This window comes from Stylophora pistillata, chromosome 3, assembly GCF_964205215.1.
Source record: "Stylophora pistillata chromosome 3, jaStyPist1.2, whole genome shotgun sequence".
In the NCBI taxonomy this organism is placed as follows: domain Eukaryota; kingdom Metazoa; phylum Cnidaria; class Anthozoa; order Scleractinia; family Pocilloporidae; genus Stylophora; species Stylophora pistillata.
Window position 1 is genome coordinate 28,543,363 of NC_142521.1, and position 9,233 is coordinate 28,552,595.

At 40.0% G+C, this 9,233-nt stretch overlaps 3 pseudogenes; 1 reads left to right on the forward strand and 2 right to left on the reverse strand.

The window, feature by feature from the left end:
- Positions 1-313: 313 nt before the first annotated feature.
- On the reverse strand, positions 314-1,441 carry LOC148735443 (uncharacterized; annotated as a pseudogene).
- A 2,453-nt stretch (positions 1,442-3,894) lies between these two features.
- LOC148735444 (uncharacterized) lies at positions 3,895-4,782 on the reverse strand (annotated as a pseudogene).
- A 3,244-nt stretch (positions 4,783-8,026) lies between these two features.
- Positions 8,027-9,233, forward strand: part of LOC148735445 (uncharacterized) — a 1,905-nt pseudogene continuing 698 nt past the window's right edge.

Sequence of the window (9,233 nt, forward strand, 5' to 3'; positions counted from 1 at the left end):
CCGGTGTAAAGGTCACATGCGCCAGCGGGGAGCCCACGTGCGAATGATCAATCACATGACTCAAACTTCAAACAAACTTGAAACACGTCTCTCAGCAATAGCTTGCACTCAAATTTGCGGCGAAGCAGTACTTTGGAAGACGTAATTGAAAAGAAAGCAGGTTAAAGTTTGTAGGATGAAAGACATACCGGAATGCGTACTTAGCGAGGACCACATTCCATACAGAACGTGCAGAAAACAAATATCTGCTAAGCTTCGTAACGCAGATATTTATATATTCTGCACTAACTTAAGCGAATAAAACTAAATGAAAACAAGACACAACAAATCATGGAGAACATTGGATTGTGGGCTACGAGCAACGCCATCAATCCGAAGTAAAAAACAAAGAAGTAAGACGGGCGAGTGAACTGAACCAAGCAAAAAAGATTGACATACTTATCTTGAAACAGGGACCCAAGCGTCGGGGAGGGTTTGAATCCTAACGGACTGCATGATCGCCTGCAAAAGGCCTTTGTGAATTTGAAGAAACATTCCAAGCGGTAGGCTGGGAACTTCCACGAGTGAAAGGGCGAGGCTGGCGACGTCGCTTATCTTTGATTTTCCTCTCCGCGCGATACATCCTTTTCTCGTCGTCTGAGTCTGACGCCAACTCGTCTGACAGGTACTCGTTCACGGTTTGCCAACCAAACTCGCTTTTATCAGCTAACTTAATGGCTTGTATGCGCTTGGATACGATACCCGTACCTTCCTCCAAGGCGGCTTTCACTTTGTCGTACGACTTGTTCTTTAGAGCACTCGTTGCCGCATCAAATTTATCCAGCACCTCGAGCTCGTGATCAAGCAGCTGTTGATTTCCCTTTCTTTTACATGTATGGTTTTCACGGTGGGCCTTTTTGACGGCTTGCTCGACGGTGGCGCCATTTTCTTCGGAAAAGCGTCGAGCAAAACTACCGAGCCTTGCCTCAATCACTTCAGTAAGGCTATCTGTTTAACAACCGACCGACGCGTTAACAGCAGATTGAATCGCTTCGCCAATCGCTGCATCCATTACGGCCACACCGACGTCTGCCGCGTCCAAGGAAAGAGAAGGTCCGCTACTCTGGTCGATGAACTGAAAAAAGTTCTGTATGCGATGGCGTTCACAACCCGAAGGATGAATACCAGTTAACCTCAGACTTATATAGCACTATGCAAACAACTACACACAAGAGACATACCGGAATGCGTACTTAGCGAGGACCACATTCCATACAGAACGTGCAGAAAACAAATATCTGCTAAACTTCGTAACGCAGATATTTATATATTCCTTCGTCTCGTCGGATCGCATGAATCCACCTCTTCCTCACTAAAGATTGATTTGGAAATTCCAAAATAGATACTTTCTCTCCCATTGGCGATTTTACACTTTTTTGGTTACATTCAGGGACACAGCAATGAGTGGGCATCGCGAAAATGACTATCACTACGCTCAATGTTTGAAGTTTCTACTGACCCTTTGTGAAAAAAAATACATCGAGGCCTAACTAGCCTCGGCTTCGCGCAGCTCGGCCCGGTCTGCCCGAGTGCTCCGCCATATTTTCATTCGGTGTATATTTATGCAGGATAACCAATTCAGCTATGAAAAACTGCTATCAACATCGGTCCTGCGGGAAAAAAAGTGTGTAAAAGTCACAGAAGCCACATACACAATCTAAGAACATAAAAAGAAATAGGAGAACTAGAACTCTATTCATAGATAATCATTAAAGATTTTGGCCCCTTTATAAAAAGAATGCTCTTTTGGTTGATTCTAATTTAACTCTGTCAATAAATAATCTGTCCTTATTCCTATTATTGTAGTCATGAATATCATGTCCTTTTGATTGAAAATATTTAGTAAAATAACTTGGAGCCAGTCCCTTAAGGCAGTTTTCTACCAGTTTAATGATGTGGATTTCTCTTCTTTTGGCAAGAGTTTCCCAACCAATATAATTAAGAAATAGATAGATATTCTAGTCTTCTTGGATAAGGACGAATAAGCCGTAGGCCCCGTCTCTTGCAGGGTTAGGGGTAGGAGACGTCAATTTCCCACGCACAAGATTACTGTGTGGTGGATGTCCTCCCCTGGGTGGGATGGGTGGGTTTTGGCCCTGAAAAGCCCCTATGAGGAGTGGTAAATTAACCTATTTATGTATGTAGGTATGTAAACATCTGTTCGGTGGATAAATAGGCATTGTCCAATACTATTCTTCCAGCTTGCCTTTGTAGACATTATAACCCCCGTTTCCTTTGCCACCTCTATGGAAGACACCACTGCAGTAATCCAGGATTGGGAGTCACTCTCGTATCATCGATTTATGGAGGCCTCATTTTGACAACAAAGATTGCACATGGAACCTGGAGATTTTAGAAACTACAAAAAGCGTCAGCATCATCTCCCACAGCGGCCTAATAGATTCAGTCATGATTTTGTTTACGTAACGAAGTGGAATTGAGTGCTGAAGTTTGTAGGTTGATTGTCTTTTCCAAGGCAAGTGATGTGAAATTAACTCTAGGGAAGCATTTCATGTGAATATTTTTGGCATTTTGTGTACCAGTGCACGAGGACAGAACTTGTCAGAAGGGCCGAAGCGTTCGGGAAATGATATAATCTACACTGGAAGCCATTGGGAGGTTGATTTGGTTTGAATGTATGACTAATTTTGGACAATGCATACCTGTAAAGTAACACAATGCTGAGTGTATATGTGCACGATCCTTCGCAGTAAAGCACTATTTGAGCAATAGTGAAAATCAATGCTGAGTGTAGGTTTCTATTATCCATTAGGGCACAAAATTCTATTTTCAGTCGGTTGAGAGCAAAATGTGTACTCTAATTATTGTATTTGGGTTTTGTGGGACTGTATTTTCAATAAAGAACAGAAAATTTAGTTCAGGTAGGTGGATATGGGGTTGGAAGTGGAAGAATCTAGGGAAAAAAGATAGTTGCATAACAAGATCAGAACACAAGCAATACATTAATGAATCATATGTTAGGTAGTACTCTGAGGTAACATTACATTAAAACTGTTAATAACTTTTAACCCAATAACATTCGCAATTTGACCTGGAGGTTTTATTCAACAGAAAGTTCAGTAAAGATAAGTGTCACCATAATAGACTTCAGGAACAGTAATCAGAGACATTACTTAAACACAACAAAGTTCAATGTACAGGCAAGCGCATGATGGTATCATATGATTTAAACTACCAGAATCTTTTAAGTTTTCTTATTATTGATATTCTTGGTTTTGCACGTGACGTCACAGCATATGCAAATTAGGCGTCCGCCATATTGGTGTCGCAGAAGCTTATTAGCATATGTCCAAATGCAGTGTTTTGGTGTGTGACTCTTTAAAATATGTCGCGCGATTTGGAAAATTTTTCTGATCAAAACATCAAGAAGGAAGAAAAAAGGAAGATATTTGCAATATACCTTTAACGACTATTTAAAACGACTAGAGCCACATGTTCAACAACGATATTTAGAAAAAATATCACTCGTGGGGATCGATCCCGCTACATTGATTGACGCAAAGTTAGATCCACAATGTTTACCACCAATCGAACCTACAGATCTTCTGTGCTATTTGGTAATCGATACGAGTTATTAAACAAAGAAACACTTCAAAGCTTTCAAAAGCGTGGAGGCCTACAACCAGATGGTTTCGGGTTTTATCTCTAGTGTTCAAAGGAAAGTCATAGGTGAGAAATTCGTGCTGATCGGAAAGGTGAGACACTCTCAACGAATGTACAAATGTATTATTTAGCACTGTTTAGTGCTCATTCCCAGTCACTTGCTCTCTTTTCGTAGTGTTACAATAGTTCTTAAATTATAGACTGTCCACCCCGTCATATCATTTCATTTCATTAGCTACAATATATGATTATAATAGTACTGTATGAAGTATGGAGCTGATCAAATGGTACAATAGGTGGGCACAGGTTTACAAGAGCTGAACATACTTTGATAATTCTGTCAATGATTGGTACTTCATCTTGTCCACTTTCATTGTTCAAGAAATCAGTGGGAAGAGTGCTTTGAAGAATGGTATACTTGCGACGCAGCAAACCAATCACCCTTTCAACATGTATCCTTACATTTGCTAGAGCTCTTGCTTTTTCCACATCAATGGGATCCAGCTGTTCCTTCCCTTTAATGGAGGCTGGTATCACGAGTCTTGCCTGTTGGAGAGCAACACTTTCTGCGATTGTGAAACCACGGTCTGCCATAACCATGTCACCTGGCAAAAGTTTTCCAAGAGTGCCACAGTTTTCCGTCAAGAACTTATCAGAGGTACGTCCTCCCCGTACCTCTGACACAAAGGAAATAGCCCCTTGGGGAGAAATACTAATCAGTACTTTGATAGCAATGTGATGCTTGTAGGACGAAAATGTCTGAGCTCGAGCTAACAAGTTTTAGGCTTATCGATAAAAATTTCAAAACAGTCAATAACAACAGTGATTTTGGTTCCAAAGGCTTGTTGGAAACAAAAAGGCATTGTCTTCCTTAGCTGGTGTCTTTTCAGGCCAGTAAATAAGTGGGGACAAATGCTGATCCATCACTGGTAACCATGATGAAAATATTCTTGATATTGTTGCCACAGATACTTGAAAACGATAGGCTAAGTCTTGATAAGGCATATTTAGTCTCAGTTTCATCAGCACAATAATCATTTCCTGGAAAAGGCTAAATGTTTGGATTCTTCGTTTGATGTGTGGTGACACAAAGTCAAGGACAGTCATTAAGATATCCATTGAAGGCAGTCCAGATTAAAAGCGAACTTTTTCAACAGAATCAAAAAAATCTTGATGAATTGGCTTGTACGATTCTTTGAAAAGATATTCAAACTCTTCGGTTTGAGTCATAGCTTCAGATACATTAACTTGGGTTTGAGTTGAACTGTCAACGGGAGTTGAGCAAGTGTGGTCTTGCAATTCGTAATCTTGGTCAAAAATATCCTCAGAAGAATCAATTTCCTTGGAAGATCCTTCTTTAGGATCACTGAAATCCATATCATGGACGGGAAGGCCACTGACATCGATTCTCTTCCGTTTCTCAGTTGCCTTGCGTTCTTGACGCTCGAGTGATCTTTTACGGCGTTCCTTCGCTCGTTTAGCTCTTGCGTCTATAATGTCGTGGTTTTCCTGTCGATATTTTGTCTTCCCGAGATTCAAAGTAGGAACCCAGTCGACGTTGTACTTATCCCTTAGGGTTTTGCGGATTCTCCTGACACGAAATGCCGTCCAAAGACTCTTTCATTAATGAGGACATCCTTCGAAGTGATGTCGTTGCGGCTAATGGCGGCGATCCATCTTTCTCTTCGTTCTCTCCTTAGCTGTTCTACTTTTTCTCCTTGGTTAGTAACTACTACTGGAATCCTATAAAACCCTATACCTTTCGCCTTTAATAATAATAATAATAATAATCAACTTTATTTAAAGAGGGTAAAACACATAACAGTATAAAACTGACAAACCAGTGGCCCTCTTAAAATATATTACAAATAATTACTTGAAAAGATTAAAAACTAATTAATTATGGAAAAAGATCAAGAGCTAAAAATCTAAAATTACAAAGTTTATAAAAACTATAAGATAAAATGTTCTAATCGTTTATAACTATTCTTAAAAAAATCTAACATGGCCTTCTTGAAACATTTGATAGTACTATTATGATAGTACTATTTGATAGTACTATTATTTCCACTATTATGAAATCAATCAACCATAACACAATGAACCATGATGAAAAATGCCTCTAAGGCTTGATAATTTACGTTAAATGTTTGAATTATACGACACCAATATGGCAGCGTAGGAACCGTTGTCAAGGTATAGGTCACGGGGGTGAAAACCAATAATTGTTATTTTATGCCAGTGTGTTTCCCAAATTCATGCTATGTGGAGACATGAAATGAAAAGGTGAACTTGACATCATCATGTAAATGGTCAACTTGACATGCTATCAAAATTTGTCCTCCAGCTGAAATCTTACTCAGGAATGCAATTTTGTCAGTTTCTATCAATATACCTAAAACATTCAAGCTTTTATCTCGGTCAGCTACAATATGTATCAATTAGCACAGCCTACTTCGTGTCAGTCTGATTGGTTTCTAGTGTGATGTATTGTTGCTGAGCCTACCAGTTGGTTTACGTTTGTACTTGAGTAATTACTAGTGATACATGAAAAAGACGCCTAGCAGTTGTCAGCCAATCAAGAGTGTAATTTTTCATGTATATCAGTATTGTGATGAATTAACCAAAATCCAACAAGTAACTGAAAAGGAGTTGTAGTCTACCAAATAAAGGCCTAGTAAACATGTATTGTTACCAAGTTTAAATATCAATGCTTGTCTGAACCATTATGGAGAGAATTATTAAAGATTTACATGTGTGGAACGAATGTTGGAAAACTGTGCTGAATCAGGAGCTTCTTTTGAAAATAGCAAAGAAATGAAAACCTGTAACTTCTCACTGTCACACATTGCAAAAAAGCTGAATGTATTCATTAACCAATGAGAATATGTGGCATGTTTATTAAAGTGAGAATGTTGTCACAAGCTTAGTAGCTTATTTAAAATTATTGTTTGGAAATGGAAACGTTTTCCCCCAAGCAACTTCCCCTCCATGACAATAGATGATGATCTTTAATTCTACTGCATAGAAAGGACACTAACTACTTGTACTTAGGACTTGGGGTAACAGTTGAGAACTCATATAAGAACCAAATGTACCAAAATTTCTGTTCCCCTCCGCAACGGACATTGTTTAAAGCTCTCTGATCTTAGAAATGCATGGCAGAGAAAAAATATAGTAGAATAATTAACCGAGTTCGAACTGTCTACATGCAGTCAAACTTCTATTGAGCGGCCATACTTTAATTGATTACAGTCATTGTTTAATTCTGGAACTGGTGTGTCATTTTTGCACCTTCCAGTTTTCAGTTTCTTCTTCTGCTTCGTCGATGATTATGAACAATTTAACCGCGTCTTCAACCCTCACAACCCCCCGATAGGCCATCCGATGCAATGATAAAAAACTTGTCGACACCAGGCGTTTTTTTACAAAAATCATGTTTAAAGGCTTAAAATGTCTGATAAACATCTAAGACAATAATAATCATAATAATTCGGTTCTCTAGGATCAGACTCGTATCAGACCCAAACTAACTGTGATAACAAAAACGACCTACATATAAAAATCACGAAAGCAACTACTAGTTCGTATAATAATGATAATGATAATAATAATAATAATAATAATAATAATAATAATAATAATAAAAATTATGATGAAATGCCGAGAGAAGATCTGGTAACGAGAAAACTGAATGGCTGCTGGATATGAAAGAAGCTATCGCTGAACAAGTACCAACTACCGTAGAACGAGATTGGAATCTAGAAACCCCACTGGCCGTCAAGACTTTACTCAAGAAACGAAACTTCAGTGCACCTGGCCCAGACAGATTGGTTAACTTCTGGTGGAAGCGCGCTAGTTCATTACATGAGGGGGTTACCCGTGCATTTGAATCCATCTCTAAATACAACGAAGACTTTCCACTATGGTTCTCCGAGGGTAAAACACGCTTAATACCTAAACCAGGAGACTTTTCAAGTGAAAATCAAAGACGCATAACCTGTCTGAATAACATCTATAAGTGGTTTACCTCATGCCTCCAGACCCCGTTGGATAAACACCTGAATGACTATGACCTTATGGAAGGCGAACAGAGGGGAGCGAAGTCTGGCTGTAGTGGAACGACTGACAACCTTATGATTGATAGGATGGTCACTCAGGACTGTCATCGAGGTAAACGCAATTTAAGCATGGCATGGCTTGATGTTCGGAAAGCGTATGATTCTGTTGGTCATAACTGGTTGATTGAGATGATGGAAGTACACAGGGTACCCGCCTGGATTGGTAAAGACATAAAACACCTGAGCGCAAGCTGGAATACCCAGATCGTAGCGACTACAAAGCAAGGAACCGTAACGTCTACCACCATCAGATTTCACAAGGGACTGCCTCAGGTTGACGCCCTATGCCCACGCCTTTTCACACTGTGCCTTAACCCTGTTGCTTGGATATTGAATGCTACAGAGGGATACAGACTGTCTAAGCCCTTATCAGCTCGAATAACACACTTACTTTATGTAGACGATCTGAAAGTGTTTGCTGCGTCTGAAACTAAACTAAATCAGATACTTCGATCAACCTGCACTGCAATGCAAGATATGGGACTTCACTGGAACCCAAAAAAGTGTAGCGCTATTCATGTACGTAGAGGTAAACAAGTTCAAGATGCCAAAGACGTCAAACTCAACGAGACGTCAGTGGTCAAGAATCTCGAGTCAGGATCCAACTACAAGTTTCTGGGGATTAAAGAATGAGTTATGCAAGACGAGAAGCAAGCACTCGAAGAGGCAGCAAAGGTGTATTTCAGAAGACTATCCGTGATCTGAACGAGCCCACTATCTGATTTTAACCGCGTCCTTGCTACAAACCAGTTTGCACTTCCAGCACTCACATACCCCATGTGGACCCAGCATTGGCCACTTGCTGAGTTGCGTGACATGGACAGACAAACAAGAAAGATCATCTGCGAAAATGGAGGGTGTCATCCACTTAGCTCCATAGCGGTGCTATATCTACCTAGGGAGAAAGGAGGACGAGGACTACGAGCCATTGAACAAGAGTATAAGCTGATCAAGATCAAAGCAGCAGTTAAACTCTTTGAAAGTCTAGACCCCAAGATGAAATCTATGCAACAGTTTGAAGAATGTGCTATAGTCAAGGGACTCTCCTCTCTTATCACTGACTCGAAGAAGTTTGCACAAGAACTGGATATAACTCTGAACTTGAATACCACTGAACCATCATGTAGCCCAACAGAAGAACCAGAGATAGCTACCAAAGATATGCACACCAAGAAGCATATAAAGAAAGTTGTAAATGAGAAACTAGTCAAAAAAGTCGAAGATCAACAGTGGCAAGGAAGTCTTTTAAAAGCAAGATGGCAAGATGGCAAGATGATCAACTGAGCCTTGAAAATTGTTTTGCATGGCTTAATAAATGGCAATGTGCTCCTACCCACTGTATCGCAGGCATCATGGAACTGTACGAACAGCTCGCACCAACAAAGGTCTACATGGCCTGCAAGACTGGAACAACGGACAAGAACGATGTCAAATGTAGAATGTGTGGCG